This window comes from Haemorhous mexicanus, chromosome 2, assembly GCF_027477595.1.
Source record: "Haemorhous mexicanus isolate bHaeMex1 chromosome 2, bHaeMex1.pri, whole genome shotgun sequence".
NCBI lineage: Eukaryota > Metazoa > Chordata > Aves > Passeriformes > Fringillidae > Haemorhous > Haemorhous mexicanus.
This window is the reverse complement of record NC_082342.1, coordinates 100,820,693-100,842,606: the sequence shown is the minus strand read 5'-3', so window position 1 is coordinate 100,842,606 and position 21,914 is coordinate 100,820,693.

The following is a 21,914-nucleotide window of genomic DNA, read 5'->3' as shown; positions in this document are numbered from 1 at the left end:
TTCTCAATATTATCAAATTCAGTATTGTATTCAAATTAGTCAGGTTAATATAACATTTAATAATAATTCATCAATTGAATAATATTTCACAGCTCAACATAAATGATATCTATGTACATAGGGGAAAAAATGGGATTTTTTGATCTTTAGAAGAAGGGGCAGGCAGCTTGAAAGGACTACAAGTCTATTGAGAGGTTATGCAGGGAGAAAATTAAAAGGGCCCAAGCTTATCTGCAACTTAATCTCACTATTGGCATAAAAGACAACAAAAACAGTTCTATAAATCTATCAGAAAAAAACAGACTGAGGGCTAAGGAAAATCTCCCTCTTTTATTCAATGTGGGGGAAAACATAGTGACAAAGAATGAGGAAAAGGCTTGATTTCATTAATATCTTCATTACCTCAATCTTTAACAGTAAGAGCAATTGTTCTTAGGTTAACCTGCCTCTGAGCTGGAATGAAATGGATGGGGATCAGCATGAAACCCCCATAGTCCAAGCAATCTATGGGGCTGGATGGGATCCATCTACCCTGAGGTACTGAGGAAGCTGGCGTAAGTGCCACTGAGCCATTTCCCATGATGTACCAGGAGTCCCGTTTGACCAGGGAGGTTCAGTTGACTGGACATTAAAAACTGTGTCACCAACCTCCAATAAGGGTTGAAAGGAGGATTCTGGGAACTAAAGGCCTGACCTTGGTGCCAGGGAAGGTCATGGAGGAGATCATTTTGAGTGTCATCGCCTGGAATGCACAGGACAACCAGGGGATCAGGCCCAGTCAGCATGGGTTTAAGACAAGCAGGTCCTGCTTGACCAACCTGGTCTTCTTCTTCAACAGGGGGATGTGCTTAATGGATGAGGGGAAGGCTGTAACTGTCATCTACACAGGCTTAGTAAAGCATTTGACACTGTTTCCCACAGCATTCTGCTGGAAAAGCTGGCAGCCCATGGCTTAGACAGGCTTTTTGCTGTGTAAAAAACTGGCTGGATGCTCATGCCCAGAGGGTGGTGGTGAATGCTCTCCAGGGCTCAGTGCTGGGGCCAGCTCTGTCTGACATCTTCATCAATGATCTGGACGAGGGGGTCGAGCGAAACCTCTGTCAGTTTGAAGATGACACTGAGTTGGACAAGATGTTTGCTGTTCTGCTGAAGGGAGGGAAGGCTCTGTAGAGGGATCTGCACTGGATGAGTCAATGGGCTGAGGCCAATTGCATGAGGTTCAGCAAGGCCAAGAGCAGATCCTTCCACCAAGTCACAACAACCCCATGCAGCTCTACAGGCTGGGCAAGAGTGGCTGGAAAGATGCTCAGTGGAAAAGGAGCTGAGGTTGCTGTTTGACAGTGGTTGAACATGACCCAGATGCGCCCAGGTGGCAAGAAGGCCAAAGGCAGCTGGCCTGTGTCAGAAGCAGTGTGGTTGGCAGGACCAGGGTGCTGATTGTCCCCTTGTACTCAGTACTGCTGAGGCCACACCTCCAGTACTGTGTTCAGTTTTGGGCCCCTCACTAAAAGAAGGATTTTGAGGGTCTGGACCATGGGCAGAAAAGTACAGTGGAGGTGGAGAAGAGTCTGGAGTACAAAAGTTAAGAGGAGCAGCTGAGGAAGCTGGGTCTTTTTTAGGCTGGAGAAAAGAAGGCTCAGGGGAGACCTTATTGCTCCCTGCAACTATGTAAAAGGAGGACATATCCAACTGGGGGGTCAATCTCTTGTCCCAGTCAATAAGTGACAACACAAGAAAAACAAACTCAATTAGAGCCAGAAGATCTGTAGATTGTATATTGGGAAAAATTTCTTCACTGAAAGGGTTGGAACAGGCTGCCCAGGGCAGTGGTAGAATTACCATCCTTGGAGGTGTCGCAAAGACATGTGGGACTTAGGGACATGACTTAGTGGTGAACTTGCATTTCTGGGTTTACTCAATGATTTCAAGGGTCCTTTCCAACTCAGTGATTCAATGTATAAATACATGCATGTTTTCATAATATACCCATTTTTGCAAATATATATACATATGTATATATATATATCTCCATATTTATTAAAGAGGGATAAAGCAATTATTTGACATTCAAAAGTAAACATTTCATTCCAGACAGTTTTGAGTGCTAAAGACATAGACTTGAAAGAATGGAACAAACACAGAGAGGAAAACAGATTGTCTAACTGAATAGCTTTAGACTGCTAGATCAAAACGACCTTTTGATATAAAAGTTGCCTCCCTCTCCACCTCCCCCAGATTGGAAGATTTTAAGAGAACAACCTCTAGTAACCTCTTTGTGCTACAGTGACATTTCTCTTTTATTCCATCATGCATATATTATGTCCTTCAGTACGTACCTGCCTCATGTATTTTAATCTAATAGTGTAGAACAGATTTCCATAGAAAATGTCATCTTCCTCCAAAGGGCTACAGACTCAAAAACATTCAGCTGAGGGATGTTTCTCCACATTTTGATGAAATAGAAATTATTGGTTTTACTCTCAGAAGTAGAAACATAAAATAAAACTTTCTTTAGTGGATGCTCTAAGATCAGCAGTTTTTGAGGTGCTTGAATTGGCAGCTTGAATATTCATAGGTCCAAAACCAGTTACAGGATCCTCATTGCTGGCAGCTCCCTAAACTGAGGGATTTGAGATCTGAATCTGTGCTTTGGGAATCATGTGAGTTAATTTTCACAGGTGTGAACACCCAGGCTGTACCTTTGCTCTGTAGGAACTTTATTACCTCACTGCTCTGGGATTATTTTATTCACTGTGTTATACAAAAAATGACCACAGACTACTGTCAAATATCTCTCTTTAGAGGGCTATAATACTTATAATCACAGTGTTTGCTTGGCATCAAATCTCTGTACCTTTGGCCCTTTTCTGTTATTCCCTTTGCCCACAGGCATTACTTTGCTTTTTCTTTTGGAGCATCACCATAGACCTACCCTTCCTGGTGACAGATAACCCAGATTTGCCCAAATCTTCAGCTAAATATCTACTAGCCAGATGACGCTTCAGCAATTAAAATTATTATATCTGCTCCCATTATCACATTTCCTTAGTAAACACACCCTCATTTAATGCAATGATGATCATTTTTTGAAAGTGAAGAAGGAGAAGAAAGGTCAGTGTTAGTGATGATTTATATAACTGAAATAATACAGATTCACAATCAAATATACTTTATTTGAATTATATGAACTTGAGTTAATAGTATCATGCCCATGAAGCATTTAATTCTTTAGTGTTTCCTTAGAACAGAGGCTATATTGCCAAATTTGGTTGAAGATGTAGACACTGGAAAACGGGATAAAACAACCCTCTATGAAATCATTTTAGTAATGCAAAAAAGATAACCAGGATAACTAGGTTTTGAAATTTTCTTAGGATAAAAATTTACTTATAGAATTTATAACAAAAAAATGATATGAAAACTTTAAAAAGTAATTTGAGTGGAAAACTAAAATAAATTGGTTTTTAGTATGCCCAAGTTTAAAGAAATTAAATCTAAAAGTAATTATAATAGTATGTTGCAGTTGGAAAAGATCTGGGAAAATATGTTCTTCAATAGGGGATAGCTTCTGTTGTTCATTCTTGCTGATAAAATGTCTTCAAAGTAAAACAGATGGGGTTCTGTGCTTTTGTGAGCACACCAGTTACCTTCAGTGATAGTCCATAGTTTTCATGGTCCTTTTTTCCTTCATCACAGGTCTGGATCTAAAGTTGGGCATTTGATAAATGTACAGATTTATAGACTGCCCATCTATAGATTTATAGATTTATTGCCCATAATACTGTGCATCCTTATCTTGGTGTATTTTATGCATTTGTGAAGACAGTAGTTAATGATTCAGCTTGAGAAGGCAAGAATCCTCCTCAATACATAGTTAATTCTTTTTGATCTGAAAATTAGTTTGACTAATGAATTTACTATCTTTCTTGCTAAAGACTTTGTACCTGTAAGTTTCCAGGCACTACTTAAGCTTTTTTTGTTGTATGAGGAGTTTAAAATTCACTTACTCTGAGTTTAGAACATGCCATTTCTAATGGAGGTGTTCTAAAGCTAAGCTTTTGGAAGTATCACTCTTCCATGAAGACAGATGTTTATCCTGTCACTTCTTAGGGTAAGCAAATCATCTTTATCTTTCTCCTTACTTTGCAGAACAATTAGAGAAGACAGTGTAGGTCTCAATTATCATACATCCACTGACGTAGTCCTTTTAACTCAACTACTCTGACTTGGCCTACATTAGCTGTGTGTGACATCTGCAACCTATTCATCAAGTGTTTAGCAGTAGCATTGTAACTTAGCTGACAAAAATTCCCATATGTATTAGATTTTTAAGCAGTTAGAAGAATTTAAGGAAATGAGCCACCACACTTTCAAAGTGCACAGCCACATTCTCTTTGTGAATCTGAGTACTGGGGCTCATTTTACTCTCCAAAATGTGCACAAAACCCATGTTCCAGAGACAAAGCACTCTGAGGTGTTGATACAATCTGAGAATGCCATACAAGATATACAAACTTTTAATTTAAACAGTGCACACTGAGGGAGGCAGGATGCACTTATAAATTAGGCTTATAAAGTATTCATCAGATTCCTTTTGTGCATTGAACTGCTGCATATGCATTATACATTTGCTTTGCCTTCTACATCTCTCTCTTGATCCTTCTGTATGCAATTCATGCAAAATTAAGTCTCAAGTTCAGTTAGAATCACTGGACAAATCTGTACATTTGAGAAGTCTACAAGCTATATTTCCTTATATGTCTTTCAGTGTATGTCTATAACTCTAAGGTCCAAAAATATAATTGTTTACAAACTTCATACACCCACTATGGAACTGTTACAATTTACACAGGCTGAACATAATGTTTTCAAGAGTCTACTTCACAAAGATGTGTGTGGACAAAGTAAAAGGACTACAAGACTACAATTATTCCAATTTAAAATAATTATAGTTTTGGACATTTGACCACAAAGTTAAAAATGTAAAATACAAACAGAAGCGTGTACTGTTTCTGACATGTTTTTTAATTTTCCTCCTCATCTCCTCTTCTTTTCAGTTCCTTCCTGGAAAGTGACTGGCAGATTTTACAACAAAGGAAAAACAATCCTGGAGATTGTTCCTTCTTTGTGTTTCAGAGACCTTCTTTTTTTGACAGAGAATATAAGGAATCAAGGTAATTGCTTCTACTCAAGAGATTCTAATCCAATTTAAGAAGAAAAACTGAGTGAAGTGTGGGAGTTGAAAGTGGAACAAAAAAAGATTATCTTACATGTTGTGGCCATGACTGAAACTTAAAAAAAGAGTAAGCTATGCTTACAGTGGTTATGCTGATGTAATTATCCAAAGAAACCTACTTTCTAATTCTTCCTAATATCTCCAGATTTAATGGGGGGTTTTATCCATTAATATATCTCTAAAAAAGACAATATTTCTGATTAAAATAGCTACATTGACTTATAAACTGTATCAAATATATTCCAATAAATTTTCTTTTGGAATTGCCACTTCCCTGTATGTATGATGCATGTATGCATCACAGATGTGAGTGTGAGTCAAGGAGGCTAAAGGATCACTGTCCTAATTGCCACAGGTAATGTAATTACCATATCTATGTCCATCATGAGCACATCTCAGCTTAAAGGAATTACAAAGTTGTAACTGAATGAAATGCTACTTGCCTACAAGGGAAATGCACAATGATACCAATAACTTCACCATTATAATAAAAATGAAAAATAAGCTTTCAATGGAGACATGAAGCACACTGTCTATAAAATAATGTATAGCCATGCACTGAATGCTGACATCACAATGTGAGAAACAGGGGAAAACTATATAAGAATTAATGAGTTTTACTAAACAGTAAGGAACCCAACAGTTTTGTATTAGTCTGCAGATCATAAGTGTGAATCTAGTAGAGATTATCTCCATTGAGATTTAAAAGAAAACAAACCAAAACCAAACTCATCTGTAAACAAATCAAAAGTAGCTATTGTTCACTGTACACCTGTGATAAAAGCTCTATTATATGAAATAAATTGAATGCTGCCGAGAGACACTCTTCCTGCTCTGAAGACATAAGGGACATTTCAGTTCTGCCTGTGTGCTTGTATGGATGAGAGAAGGAGGTAGGGCATGACTCATTCTAAGAGACAAAACCTATTCCCAGAATAAATGTTCAGACCCCAAAAATAACAAGACAAACAAAATGTGCAAAAGAGAAAAAGGAGAAAACATCTTACATAAATATAGGAGTGACAATAGAGATAGCCATTGGAGATATCAGTTAAGTATAAAATAATGCATTGGTATGCAAGCAAGGAAAAGTAATCATTCAGAGCTTAATGTCTTATGCCATTAATATCATGCATGCATAAGTTGTCTCTTACAATATTGCTTCTAAAAATATCACATTTTTGTCTTCCACAATTTGCAAAAAGAAGTGCACTTCACAACCATTAGGCACATCTCATTTCTGTGATAGATTCTCAGTTGATGTCAACTACTGTGACTTCATCCATGGCAGTGGAGCTTTATTATAATAATTAAAGATTTTAATATTTTCCTTAGATATTCTATGGAATGTAGAATTTTGTGCAAGTAAGAAAGCTATGGAAGAGAAAATGTTCTTAGTATTCAAATCCAAATAAGATTCAAAACCAAATAAGCTCCCACAATTAGAATATTAAAAAAAAAAAAGTATGGTTTTATCAATACCCATGGAAAAGGTCCTCTCTCATTTCATTCTCTGGTATAACCCCCTTCAGGCAACATATTGCAATACCTATTTTTCATCCAACAGCAGTCCTCAGTTCCTAGACTGGCCAGAAGACCATTAGTGGTGAGAAAAATTCATCTATCACAGACATAATGCACTATTTATTTATCATAAATACTTGATTCATTTAGAAGACCCCAAATCCTCTTGGGACTGTAGCAAGTCTAAAAGCTGTTTCTAAATGATAGTAAATGTTTGAGTATCTGAGCTGCCTTGCCACTAAGTAATAAAAAAACTACACAAAATCTACAAAAATACTGACAACAGTTTGTTATATGGGACTTGCCTATTCAACATCAGAGCTGGCACGCACCCCAAATCTTGCCAAGTGTAATGCATTAGATGCCAGTGCAAATTGGCACAAAGCTGCCAAATCAACACACACAAAGTCTGGTTGGTTACTGTTAGAGGGTTTTGTGCAAGGACAAGTGACTTGAAGTCACTGAAAAATAATGATATTTTTGTTTCAGATTAGGATTACTCAGCATCTTTATCCGTTGCTTGTTCTTTAGCAGGGCTTCAAGACATTTGAAAATGACTATGACAGTAAGAAAGAATGGAAAATGCAGAGAGGTAGGGACAATAAAATGCAGATAGGTAGAGACAATATACTCACAGATCAAAGTTTATACTTTTTCCTGCATTGATAGTGATTCTGATCTCTAGTTCTTGGGGGAATTGGCATTTAGCAGCCCATTAGAAGATGGCCAAGCAGTATTTCAGTTTGATTTATTGTTTTAGATGCAATACCTTGGAAGAGAAATCTGATTTGGCTCTCAGATTAAGAAAGCAGTACTGAGTGAAAACGTTAATTAGGCTCCTAGTGGCCACTTAACATAGCAGTCTTCTGTTTCAAAGAGCAGTTCTTTCTGTGCCACAAGAAGCTGCACCAGTGCACAGTGGTACCTTTCCTTGGAGATTTCCAGTGGCAAAATTGTATTAGAAGATGGCAAAAAATGTGTTACTTTTCTAATATTAATTTTCCATGTAAGCAGTTGTTACATTTGCCATAGGAATGCTATAGAATTTTATTTTGTTGGTGCTGTGTCTTATGGGTGTGTATTATTGAGTAGAAAGAAGTCAACAGTATGAAGAATTCAGAGGGGCTATGGCAGACTTAAAGGACTTTTTCAAGTGTAAAATGCAATTCCTTGGAACAGATTCAAATGATAACGTAATTCTTGCACATAATGTATATAAAGCACAATCTCCTTATCCCAATGCACGATTTTCTTTTTTACTGAAAAACAAATAAGCATCTCCCTATGCTTGCATCCAGTTTACAGTCAATTTTGGGAGCAATGTTATGTTCATATTATAGTGAGTCTACTGTGCCTTTTTGGCATGTAAGTCATGCATTGAGCTGGCCTGGGCTGTTTGTAACGTGCTATGAATGTGGAAACATGACTGATTTGACAGATTTATGAATGCACTAGGGGATTTGGGGTACCAATACCACATCACCTTTGTAATAAAATGCCGTGAAGACAGAATCAAGGAGTAAACATTTGTTAGGCAACACAAAGGACCGTCCTGAGATTCAGTTATTGGTACAGAATTAAAAAAAAAGGACCCAGCTTCAGGTTCTGCTGTGAACCTCCTTTTCTTCTGGTCTAAGTACTGAAAATTTGTGACTGCTGAATTCTGTAATGCCAGAAATATGTGTTGTTAGAGGGACAAGGACCTATCCCTATTTCTTCAAGAGTAAATATGGAAATCTGATCCAAAACTAAGAAGTGATCAATCCCAGATAACCAAAGATGGGAAAAGTTGGAGGAAAATTAGATTTTTGGCTCATTTCCTAAGTGACTATAACAGCACTAATGTAAGAAAACCTTTCAGATCCTCTTCTGTGGCCCTGGCACAGCAGAGTTTGTCTGTGTGACTAAACCCTGGTGTTTCCTCGGGTTTTGCTGTTTGCATACTGGGAAGCATCTCTGGCTTGTGCTGTCTTTTGAACAGGAGCCAGGCAGAGGTTATTTGGCACAAGCTGCAGCCATGCCTGAAAGCAAGCTGACCTCTGCATGAGATGCTTTCATGCCTGTACTTCAGACCATGCTTCTGCCAGATTTAATTTCCTAGGATAGATGTAACTAACAATGAACTGCAGTGACAGTAAGGTTTACCAATATGATGGGGGACTGTACTTCTGTACTTCTCAAGAAAGAACAAAATCTAGGAACAGCAGGAAGGACTTTTTTTTTTTCTTTTTTAGGCTTTTATGTCTCAGCTTTTTACATCAGAGCAGATGTTTACATGCTGGGCAGAGTGCAGCTCAGTACTGCTGCACCAGCTCCACCTGTAGCATCCTCTCAATGGACCCTGCCTTTGGGCCAGGGAATGGCCTAGATGACATCCAGATATCTTTATTAACATGTTTTCTATAAATCTAAATAAACTCCTGCTCCTGCCTGGACTAGCTTGAGTGAATCTTGAGATATGTCTTAATTCTCTACATAATTGTATATGGTGTAACAGGACAAAGGAAACCCAATTGCAACAAGGATCAACAAGGATCTCATTCCTGTTCTTTTGAGTGTCCTCACATGCAGTTTTCCACTGCCACTGCTTCTTAGTCCAGCATATTGAATCCACCATGCACCCAGATTAAAAGGAGATGACACGGATGAGCTGCGTGAAAGCTTACTTTCAGGTTCAGCTGTTCAGGAACTGGCTTACTGATCAAAGTCCCATCCTCCCTCATATTCCCTGAGGAAATTTGGATGAAAAGTTATTGAGAGATGATCAGTATGCTGCCACTTTCTCAGCTGGGCTTTTCTGATTGAAACAACCAATTCTGATTGCAAACAGAATTGCAATGCCAGAGTTAGCATTGCCTGTGTCGCCAGCTTAATAAACAGGGCAAAGAAAGCCTGGCACAATGCACAGCACAGAACTGGAGCAAAGTCACTGCTAGCTACCCTCTCCAGCGAGGGAAAATACATGGACGATTTCCAGGTCTGTGGATTTTTCCGCTGGCTTTATTCCACATAATGGAATATCAAGGATGATGCATGTAAAATTGCGATGGCTTTGTGAAAAAATGTTGTGGATTTTTATGATATTACTTTCCAATGGATATACTCTGTCTGACAGCTTCTTACGGGTGATGGCTGTTTCAGATGGTGCCTGTTGTGTCTGTTTATCAATGCCTTGCCTTTATTTTAAGCTGATATGTTAAATAATTGTCTGTATAGAATAAGTGCTGTATTCCAAGAAAGTCAATGTAGAAATAATGAAAGTAAAATCAAGTTCAAAATATAAAAGTATCAATTTTTAATACTCCAGACAGTCAGACTGATGGCCACAGGAACACAGGAAGTCCTAAATATGTCTCTTGAGTCTTAAAATAATGTCCATATCCTCATAGCACACACACACATATATATATGTATGTATGTATGTATGTATGTATATGTACATATATACATATATGCATATGTATACATATATATTTATATATATATTTACATGTATATATATGTACACATATACATATTTATATAGTACATATATATATATATAATACACATATATATATAGTACATATATATATATATATATATATAGTTATATAGTTATATATATACTTTTAAATAAACAAATCTGAAGATTCCAGAGGAAAAAAAAAATCTATTTTATCCAACAAATAACAAAAATAACAAACCAATAACGCCTCCACAAGGGAGTTAAATTGTACAGTTCTTTGAATATATGAGCAACGAAAGCCTTCAGTGCTTCGCCTGATTTATGACTGACAAATTTTTATGTCCATTTTAGGTAAGAAAATTATTTGGAGCTTTGCCATACCACCAGTATCTATAAGATACAAGTGAGACTGCTATATATGGTGTAAACAAAGAAGAATATGTTCTCTAAATATATACATTCACTTGCTTCTTTTGCTGCCTTCCAAGCTCTAAATTTCACTGTTGACAAAGTGACTGAAGTATTGAAAAAAAAGTATTTTTACCTACTTGCAAAATTTGACTTAGCTACAGTAATAGAAGGACTCAGAGCAGTATACCAGTATATTTTATGGCAGAAAACTGAAACTTACAAAGCTAAGATTTTAGAAGATTGCAATTAGTTTTTAAACATGCCAGAATAAAATATATTGACAAATTATTCAAAATTTCAATTACTTACATGAAAAATTACTTACAGGAAAAAAATACATGCAATTTGACATTTTTGTTGTTGCTTTTATTGAGATTTTACTTCTGCATTCAAATATGATTTTATATTTACTACCTGAAATAAGAAAAATATCCCTACTGGAATTTCTCTTTTTTTCTTAATTAGTCAAGTCAAAATGTGTAAGGTTTGTGCAATAAAGTAAACTTAAAAGCTGAATATTGAATTCCAAATCCATTGTAATTTGATTCCACATAATCTTATTTTTTTTCTAGAGTGGAGATAATTTTTTGAATGTCCTGGGAAAAACATATAATTAACAGTGGAAAAAAAACTACCACAGCTATTTCCATACCCTGTAGACTTATTGTAAAACACAGAGATATTCATCCAAAATTCGGTTATTTGAAATGCATGGAGATACTGATCAGCACCATTTATTAATGATATCTGCTTTTCATCATTTCCTTGTGTAATGTCATAGATATGTATTGTAGCTTTACAGAGAACTTACTGTGCTTGCTTTTGCTTTGGTTTTCAAAATATTTGTCTTAGGAAGCCCTTATGTGACAGATTATGAAATACTTATGGAAAAAAATGTATAAGAGCAATTGACATCAAGCTTACCCTTTTGCTAACAAAGATATGAAAGAGGCTGTAATGGACTCTTGGGGAAAAAAAAAAGAAAAAAGGAATAGTTTCTTTGCTAGGGAAGAAGCTTTCTGACTAATCAGTTAAGAAGGAATATGCATAGCTAATTCATACAGTATCAGTTAATACATACAGTGTTTGTCCCTTGAATTAGTTGTCAGTGTTCAAGGATATCCCTGAATCTGCAGGTAAATCAACATCAAATTACTACTGTATTTGTTTAAGTCCTCATCTATGTTTTTAAATCACATGTGGTGATATGATTTTCCACATGGCTGCAGTCTTCTCTTAACTCTGAATTTTGCTAGGATATTCTGTCTTCCCTCATGTGCCTAAAAACTTCAGAAGCCAGATGTGAATTACATTTTTAAGCAGTATCCCATACCATAAAGATTTCAAACCTCAAAGAGGTAATGGGAGAAAAGCCACTTCCTGCTGGACTAGGCTTTCATGTCATTGAAAAATTTAACAGCACTTTCCACGTGTGGCCACACGAGGGACGTAAGTCTGACACACAGAAATGCCTATTTTTATTTAATGAAAACGCCTGTTCTGGAGAAATTAGTTTTGAACAGTCACCATATCTTGGCTTTGGTTGTTTGTTTCAAAGTTTTTAAATACAGCATCTTTGGTATAATTTTAAACAACTGTATAGCTTTCACTGTATATATACGTGAGAAAAAATATTTCTTATTTCCTTTCCTTTTGCCAGAAGATACTTCAATTTTCCTCGCTTGTCAATTACTAGTGGAATGAAAAATAACAGACAAAATAAAATTTTCTCCATGCAAATGAACAGATGTTGTTCTTCAAAGTATTGCAAAGTTTTGCATTTCTCATTGAAAAAGAAAATTGTTGGGAAAATTGATTAAAACAAAAAGGAAATGTTGCCACAGACTTCTAAAACAGAAAAAACCAGTGTAAAATCACATTAAAATTCCAGTAAGAGAATGCCCAGGGGAAGAGACCAATTCCAAGAAATGTTTGAAAATCATTCTTCACCCTGCAGGGTATCTGAGGAAGGCACAGTGCTCAACTTGAGTGATTTGCAAGATCACTATGGGGAACAAACAGGGTTATAATCAAAGATGACTTAGTAATAATACTTAATTGAGGTGCAGACGGTTACTATTTTATCTGAATACAGGCAACAAGCTAAATGAGAATGAATGAAGATTCATAATTTAAAAGATACTTCCCCTTTCACAATGACAATCTGAAAAAGAAAAAACAGCAAACCATTGCAGTCAGCTCTTTCTTAAGGTTTGCTTATTTTGTTTGGCTTTTTTTCTTGTTGCCTTCAAGTACTTTGAAACAGGGTTATCCCTTCCTGTTCTTTTTCACTCCTGAGATATTTCCTAACGACAGTTTTCTTTCCTACTCTCATGCTAATTAATTCATGGCAGGGTAGTATCTTGTGCAGTGTACATTAGAGCTACTAACTTTTTGCTTTTTCTCTCAGTAATTAGCATGAGATGATGAAAGGAGACATTTTTTCACTGATGACTGCTCATACAGCAGTTTGAACATGTAAGGCCCTATAGAAGGATGAAGCTCAAAATTTCCAGTTCTTTCCCTCAAGGTCTAAGTCCATGTTTGGTTGGCTTCATCTTTTCTCTTGCGGCTAAAACTTTCCATTTACACATTGAATTTCAGCAATGTTAAATGATAAACTTCAAAGATTGAGAATACAGGAGGATTACAGTTTGCATTAACAGGAAAATCTTGTGTGAAAAAACAATGGGATCGATTTATATATAATTATTGTAATGCTAACTTCCATAGGCCTCATATTTAGCAGTATTACCTGAGTATTATTTCTTTCTTTCATTACATTGACTACACTTCTGAATACTCATATCTGAAGGAACTTAGCTGGAAATATGAGTCTGTCATAGTCAGTATGGCATTCTCCTGAGACCTCTTTATTACTTAGATTTTGCAATTTTTTAATTGTTTTCCCTGAATTTATGATTATTTCTTTCAGCTTTTGCTTTCTCACAGTCATTCCAACTGTCTCCTCATTCATCAGCCTATTTTTATACAATTAGTATTACCAACATGAGTTGTAGTATAGGTCCTTGGGAATAAGTTAGCCTTATATACATCAGAAGAGTAGACTGCAAACTTTTTTATTACCTTCACATTACAGATATATTGGAATCTGGCTAAAACAATGTTATGATCTCGATAGGAAATATAGGTATTATTAAGGTATCTGATCTTTTTTCCTCTTTGATTCATAGAAACTTAAAAAAAAGGCAGCACCAGTATTTTCTTGGACAAAACAGCCATAGGTCATCTTAGCTGGCAAGATCAGCTGAGTTATTATATGACTAAGCTGATACAGCCAGATTTTTGGTCACCTCTTATTCAACTAAAGATTTGCAGGTGGATATGACATGCTCTTTTCCTGTAATCACAATGATCTGCTCAAATGCTCTATCTCAGAGTATCTTTCTAAGTCATTGTCTCTGGCCCAACCCCTTCACTGTGGGTTTTTTTTCAGAAGCTGAATCGTTTTGTTACTTTCATTATGGAAGACTCATACTTTCTTTGTCTGCATTTTCTTCCTCCAAGAGCTTTACCATGACCCTTGGTTTAAGTAAGAGTTGCATGTAGTTCTAAAGCTTGCTTATTTTCTTCTTGAATGTCCTTCTGATTTTGCCAATAACCATCTGGAAACATGATGTTCTGGCTATACAATTCCTCCTCAGGTATTGTTTCAAAGGATGACATAATTTATGCTGCAGATTTTATGGGGTTTCAAAATATTTTTCTAAAGATTTTTTCACAAAGTTCCATGTCACCTTTTCTCTAGGGCCCTCATTAATTAGTTTAATATACTAGCAATGTAATTTTTTGTCCCATTTCTACAATTTATCATCTGTATGATTTATTTTCATGATTTTGTTTAGATTCTTTCTATGCGTTAGTGACTGCATGTAGCTGATCTAGCAGAAACCTGGTTTAGCATATTGGCTTCATTATTACTGCTGTGTCAAGAGCAGCTAAGTAAGATAGTGGGCATTTTCTACAACACTTATAGTTCCCAGACTGTTTGATAAACTGGATGTGATGCTTTGAACACGAAAAATTGTCATGGGCTTGTAGAATATACAACGTTTGGCAGAAAAGTAAACTTTATCTTTTAAGTACAAAATTTTACAAGGAAAAATCATAGAAATGGGGTAAGGGGGTGGGAATTCAAAATAAAAGCAGCCTCCTCTTGAAAGATGATTTAGTTTTTGTTTTGAGGAAATTCAAGTATAGCCAGCCTGTCCATGTCAGAAACTTGTGTGACTTCTTTTAAATCTTGAAATGATACTGTTTCTATAGGCTATTAAACAGCCTGTTCTAGCAAGTCTTTCTAGCGTTCAAGCACGTTTTCCTGATCTATCCAAAATTTCTTTGCTGTAAATTAAGCTGAATACTTAATATACTGCATTCATGGGACATGATGAACAATTGATCATGCTCATTAACAGCAACTTCTCATACTGGAAAATTCACAGTTTTTTCTAGTCAGAGGCAAATTCCTTTAACCCATCTTGACATTCAAATTTTTAAGTGCTTTTGGTGTCATTTTGATGATGTCATTTTCAGTCTAAACTTTTCATAGATGCCTTGTGAAAATAATGTCTTATACAGATCAAAGGCTTTTCTATTGCTACTAGTGCTTATTATCTACCTCTACCAGAAATCCTTTTTCCCTTTGCTTGCCTACCTAGCAAGTGCTGTCTGTTTGGTGGTGTCATTAGTATCAAGACAACTGATGATTTTGGTGACTTGCAAAAGACTATTCTGAACTCTCAGGCTGTCCTCCAAAGAGCCTGAATTCCCTTTCTGACAAATGTGATATTAACATTTTCTCATCATTTTCTCCATTATCCAGGTTTCTAATGAAAATACTGAGCACTGCCAGACTTACAAAAAAAAGTATAACCATAGTCCTGCAATAGCTAGATCCTGTTCTGTCACTTAGCTGACAATATTTATCACTTTTAGTAGATGCTGTACTTGGTCTTAGCCAATCTATTTCCCTCTTGCTGTTGCTGCTGCTGCTACTACCAGTAGTAAACATATCTTGAATCTTTACTGCTCCTTTCCCCCCTTATCATAGAAACGCATTAAGTTGCTACACATCTCTCAGAAAATGACCCTTTAACAGGAAATCAATGGGCATCATCCTCAAGGCACCTTCTGCAGGCATCTGAGCTGTTACCAGCTCTGCAGAAATTCTCAAAGACAAGCTGTAACATTCAGTGCTTACTTTAAGCTTATTTTAGGCCACATTTCATCACACACAATATCCTCACTGGTATGTTAGATGAAAGTCAGTTGTCTTGGTGTTGGCTGAGATCATTTCTTCCCAGTAGCTGATGTAGTGCTGTGCTTCAGATTCAGAATGAGAATAATGTTGATAACACACTGACCTTTTGGGTTTTACTGATTTGTGTTTGTCCTAAGTCAAGGACATTTTTATGTGTGTGTCTCATGTTGTTCCAGTGAGAAGATACACAAAGGAAACTGAGAGGAAGAACAGCTGGGACAAGTGATCTGAACTGGCCAAGGGGTACTCCACATCACAGAATGTCATACCCATTAGATAAACTGGGCTGAGTTACCCAGAAGGGAGGACTGATCTGAGTTTGGGAAGAGGGGCCTGGCATTGCTAAGTGGATGGTGAGTGATTGTATGGCACATCACTTGTTTGTTTGTTTGTGTCCATTAATTATTATTATTATTATTATTATTATTATTATTATTATTATTGTGTTTTACTTCGCTTTTAACTATAAGCTATTCTTATCTGAACCTGTAAGTTTTACTTTTGATTCTCCTCCTCATTCCACTGTGGTGGGGGAAAGAGAGGAGGGTTGAATGGGCAGCCACATGGTGTCTAATTTCCAGCTGGGATTAGATCACACCACCAGTAAAAAAATTCAGTCTGTATTTGTTTTCATTCTTCTGTAATACTTAAAATGGAGGAATAACTTCAACCTTGTGAGCAGTAACAAGCACACATAGTAACAAACATGCTTGGAAATTATTCATCTTATTACTATATTAGGTTTTTAGTAACTTATACAGTGAGTTTAATGAAAAGACTATTTGAAGGGAAGTGGTATTTTAGTCTGCTTTCTAAAATGAAGTGTTGTTGAATGGAGAGATGTTGTTCCCATCTTCCATTCTGATCTTTTTGAGTAGGACTATCTGTATAATATACCTCTATAATTAGCTCAATAACTTCCCTGTATCCTGCTGGTGTGCAAGCAGAAGCTGAATAGCACTCAGGTTCCTTAGGACCTTCCCAAGTGTTAACCAGTGACAGAAAACCAAACCTACACATACCAAGGAATTCCATTGTGATTTCTACCAGACTTCTGGAAGATTCATGCAAAATTTATGAGTGGACACTGCCTGTAGGAAAATGACAAGTCCATAAAAGGATTTCTGAACTAATTTTTCAGGTAGCTATCTTTCCTATAGTACGAGTACTTATTTAAATTCTCAAATTCTCACTCCACTAAGCAGCTAGGATAGAGTCAGATCACCAGGTACCCCAACACCCTTCTGATTAGTTTTGGGCTGGTTCATTAAAATTTGTCTCATTATCATGCTCTTGGATGAAATGCTGATTTTTTGGTGGAAATCCCCAACCTAGGCTGTGTCATTTATCACAGTTTCTGACATAGAGAACAACAATATGAAAGTAGAATAGAGACTGGGTTTCAAGGTATAGTACATAAAACATGTTTTAATATTAAATTATGCCTAGAAGTAACATTTGAAGATGTCCCTTTTGTCAGTCAGCTCCAGACAGCTCTCAAATGCATTCTAAAATGTACCTTGTTCTGGATAAACGTTTTTTATGGCTGCATTTAAATTAGTCATCTGGGTCAAACCCTTTTATAATAATAAATATAGATATAGTTGCAGACTCTACCTGTAATAAGTGATTTACATCTTGTCTTGGGGATACACTAATTTAGATATTACTTAGAAAACCTAAAGAAAGGTAGAAAGTGAAACAATGGAGACCATAAAAACATATAAACCAAATATCTAGAGATCCATTCACAGTGACAGAAAAAAGGAATGCAAAATATGATCACATTAGAGAAAGTATCTTTTGCAGACACTGTGTGGGACCATTAATAACCATAAAAAATGCTAAGTAATACTGAATCATCATACCCATGGTATACAAAACAATATGGAAGAAAGGCTAGGATATAATGGACTCTGATAAATAATTCAGATTGTATTCAAAAATATTTTTTGTCACAGTTTATAAAGATTGTTGACTGGTCTGGTGCCTTGCTGAGCTCAGCACATAGCTGATGAGGAGTTAATTGAAACTAAATCCAAGGAAAAAAGAGGTTATGCCTGCAGGCAGAAGAAACCCCCTAGGGAGCTTTCCATCATATTTGCTTCTTCATTTGAAGACATGTCGCACAAATCATCAAAGCAGCCTTTGGTTTCTAGACTCCCCTCTGAACTTGGACTTATAAATAGCACGAGCACCAGGGCTAAGAGACAGCTTCTCACTTTTTGTTTGGTGATGAAATGACCTTAATCATGTATACCTTCTTTATCTCATGAATTAATTATCATGATGAAGCTTACTGAAGCCTGAACACAATAAATACCTACACCCACGGTTTTGCTCTTGGCAACAGCTCCTTACAGGAAGAACACTGAGTCACATTTAATGTTTCATCTTGTGTCTTCCAGTTGTTGACTGAGAAGGGTCATAGTTACCCTGACCTTCAGAATTTAACTGCCTAGCTTCATGAGAAAGCAGGTAAGTCATCACTTATTTGGAGATTAAAATAAAATAATGGAATTCATTGATTGGAGACACAGAAAAAGACCATAATATTCATCACTTTCTAATCCAAATATGAAGCACAGTACTTAGAGGTTTCTTATAAAAAAAAATTAAAACTATATAAATATTTAAGAAAAATTGACCTTAAAAGATCAGATTTTATGAATGTCAATTTAATATAGAAAAATAAGAGATTTTTTCCCCCTCTGGAAAATGAGAATGATGACTACTGGCAATATAAGTTAGATTTGTGTAAAAAATATTCAGGAAGACTTGAAAAGAATGAAAGAATCAAAGAAGTTCTGCTTCACTCTGAACTTAGTTTCTTGATCATTAAATCATTTAAAATCTAATGGTCTATGACACTTGTTTTTTCCTTCTCTCTGGGTATATCTAGCAAAAAGAAAAGCTTAGGTCTATGTTATTAAATTTTAGTGCTATAGACTGCATGCCACACCAGAAATATGAAGCTGATCTCCACTTCCACTTACAACTTAGTTGTTATCCTACTAGGGTGGGATGCTGGAAACCCATTACAAAGATTACCTTTGTCTTGTCTCTGAAGCCTTTTCCTTCCTTACAGCAGCTACCAACTGGGCTGTAAGAGATAGTGGGTTGTTTGCATGACTTACACTGAAGGTGATATACTTCGTATAAAATTATTTACAGACTAATATTGAAAGAAATTATTGAGACAGTGAGAAAAATTGTTCAAAGGACCTCTTTTGAGTTAGATAAGTGGAGAAGAGACTCTATTGCTTAATGAGGTTTTCTAGGGATACTTCTGTTCAGCAGAGTAATTCCAATTCTACATGAATAAAAATCAATGTTTTGCAGCTGCAACAATTAACTACTCCAAGATTTCATTTTTTATTCTTTTATCTTTTAGTACCCAGAACCTATTGCTTAAATTCCTCATGATCAGCAGGGTGTTGTGCTTTGGTTTGGGTCTTTCTAACCAATGTTCCAGTAAAAGCTCTGTCAAACACTTATTTACTGATGACTGCACTCAAGGGGCTGCAGAGTCTCAGTTGTAGTGGTTCTGGAGAGAGATCTCCAATATTGCTGAGGTAATCCCTTCCAAAATGCTACAGTAACCACTGTTTTCTACTGTGGAAGAGGTAAGTGAGCACCCCTAGTATTATGATGTCAAGATCAGGAAAAGACAGCAAGATTCATAAAGGGCATGGACTCAGGACTTGATGGGATGCTAAGTAAGCTTGCTGGTGATGGTAAATTGGGAGGAGCTGTTGACTACCTTGAAGGCATAGAGGGCCTGCAGAGAGACCTCAACAAATTAGAGAGATGGGCCATCACCAGCTGTATGAAGTTTAACAGGTGCTGGATTCTGCACCTGGGATGGGGTAACCCTGGGTTGAGAATTGTTCATTCCCAGGGGAATGAGAGGCTGGAGAGCAGCGCTGCAGAAAGGGATCTGGGGGTCTTGGTCAACAGAAAAATATTAATTAGGAGTGCCCTGGCAGCCAGGAGAGCCAAATGTGTCCTAGGGGAGCATCAGGCACAGCATGGCCAGCTGGGGAAGGGAGAGGATTGTGCTGCTCTGCAGCCTCTCCTCGAGTGCTGGGGGCAGATTTGGGTGCCACAATAAAGGGAACACATTAAACTATTAGAGAGAGTCCAGAGGAGGGCAACAAAGATGGTGAAGGGTCTGGAGGTGAAGCCATATGAGGAGTGACTGAGATCACTTGGTCTGTTCAGCCAGGAGGAGACTGAGAGGAGACTTCTTTGCAGTTACAGCTTCTCCATGAGGGCAAGAGGAGGGGCAGACACTGATCTCTTCTCCCTGGTGATCAGGGAACAGCATGAGATTGTGTCAAAAAATGTTTAGGTTGGACATTAGGAAAAGTTTCTTCACCCAGAGGGTGGCTTGGCACCGGAACAGGCTCCCCAAGGAAGTGGTCACAGCACCAAACCTGACAGTTCAGGACACATTTGGACAATACTGTTGGACACATGGTGCAATTTCTGGGAATGGTCCTGTTCAGTTCCAGGAGTTGGACATTGGACAGTGATGATCCTTGTGGGTCCCTTCCAACTCAGAATATTTTCTGGTCATGTGAGTCTGTGATTTGGCTTCCCTTGTTATCCAGTCATTTTTCTCCTCTTAAAAAAATAAAGATGACAATGCATAAAATATCATTTTTTCTTAGAAAGATGGTTATATGTCTTGATTTAGAAGCTCCAGAAATCTAAAATAACTATAGGTAAATTTCAGTTTTATTTATTACCTGTCTGCTCTCAAAGCAGAGTTATTAAGGAAGGAATATCTTACAAGACCATTCACAAACTTTCTCTTCTATCACATGAGGCTGTAAGGGAAGAAAAGGATAGGTTATGGTCATGTTTTCACAAGCAGCTTTTCAGAAACTTGATGAAATTAATGGACAAGGCAAGAAATGCTGCTTTCCCAAGTTGGAAAAAAAGCTCAGCTAACAGGTGGCAAAAAGAAAAGCTTTAAACTTTATCCTTGCTGCAGTCAGTAGAAATCTTTAAGATATTGTGAGTAAAAGCTTACTCTTGCTCCAGGAAGGGAGCTGTGGGAAGCATGCCCAGGACATGAAGGCCCCAGTGCTCACTTCAGCCATAGTAAATTAATATTCTTGGCAGCAATGTGGCAACTGTTCCCTCTTGTTAGCCTTTTAAAGCATCCTTTGGGCAGAACCAAACTGAAAGTCCGGTTCATTGCTGCTGGAAACCAGAATTCCAGCTATTTTGGAAGGAGAATGCACTGATAAAGCAGAGACACAGAGTGGCATCAGCTTCAGCGGAAAGTTTTGTTAATGCAATTTGTGTATAGGAGCTAGTGTTGTAAAGGCTACAGCTCACCTTAAACCTCTCTCTCTACTTATTGAAAGATGAAGTGTTCAGGTCACCTCTTTCTCAGTCTTGCTGAATCAGTGACCCACAAACCAAACACCTCCTCCAGGGTAAAAAATACATGAGCTTGTTCTTTAATCCATGTCCTTAGGGTAAATGCTTATTTTAAGTCTCCTCACTGCCTATTAACTTTAGCAAAAATTGCTATATCTTCCCCATTAAAAAAGGAAAAAAAAAAGAGAGAAAAAAAATTGGGCTAGAATGTAATGAAGACTTTATTATCCTGACACAGCAAAGTGTCCTTTTTGCTATTTTGCTTTAAAGAGTATAATCTCTTGATATGCAACAGAAAGCACACAGATAATTAGTGCAGCTTTAATAATGCTTTAATTTATTGAGAAGGTAAAGTCTCAGTGGATGCTCTAGGAACACCCACAAAACACTGTGAGTTTGAAAGGTTTAGGGTGGGTTTGTGTTGGAATAGTTTACATTGACTGCATAGTGTCTAGAATAATTACCATTATGGGTTTATTTTTTAAAGTTTGCAATCTATTTTATTAATGACTTTGTTTTAATTTCTTTAGCATCCTACAGGAGCATGGTACTAGGAAGCATGCCAAATAACTTTCAAGTCAATTTTATATACTCTTTCTAAAAACTTACAATTTTCT